This window comes from Orycteropus afer, unplaced genomic scaffold, assembly GCF_000298275.1.
Source record: "Orycteropus afer afer isolate SDZICR_OR568_19922 unplaced genomic scaffold, OryAfe1.0 scaffold00204, whole genome shotgun sequence".
NCBI lineage: Eukaryota > Metazoa > Chordata > Mammalia > Tubulidentata > Orycteropodidae > Orycteropus > Orycteropus afer.
In genome coordinates, this window is record NW_006921791.1 from 6,110,479 (window position 1) to 6,111,217 (window position 739).

Consider the following 739-nt stretch of genomic DNA (forward strand, 5'->3'; position numbering starts at 1 on the left):
ATATATATATATATATATATATATATATGATCTGTGAGTTCCATATGGCCACTGCAATGAATTATCAAACCCAGTAGAGAGATACAGAGTGTCATGGGAAAGACAGCTGGTGTCAGAATTGTTGTTAAGGTTAGAGAGTGGAAGCATGTCTGACCTTCACCTCCTAGGAATCAGCTTTGAGCCGTTGATGATTCTCTTTTCTCCTACTGATATTAGATGAGGTCCATCTCTATTAACTTTCCAATATTTAGAAAATATATTGTTACTGACCAGTGTACTAGAAGTATGGGTAAAGCATTTCTAATTTCACTTACACTATAATTGATTCCAGAAGATTATGGAGAAATATTTATAATAAAGATTGAAATAATGAATAATATACAATATTTAAATATCACAATTCTATAAAATGAAACTAAATTTATTTAAATTTGTCACTGTTAAAATGAAGTGACTTGGTACATTGGTCTGGAAAAAGCAAAATGCATTTAGTATCTGATCACTTTTACCACAAATTCAATAAAATAATTCTCTTCCCTTAAAGAAAGACTCTTAAAACTCACCCAAGAAATACAGTATTACTCTTCTTATCAGTGTAAATAGACTTTTCAATCATCATCTTGCAAAATAAATGTTATAGTAAGCCCTAAATCACAGAGGCTATTTGAATGGGAATATAAAGGCTTAATCAGATAGCACAAGAAGATGCAAGTCAAGAAACTAGTAATATCTAGATAAA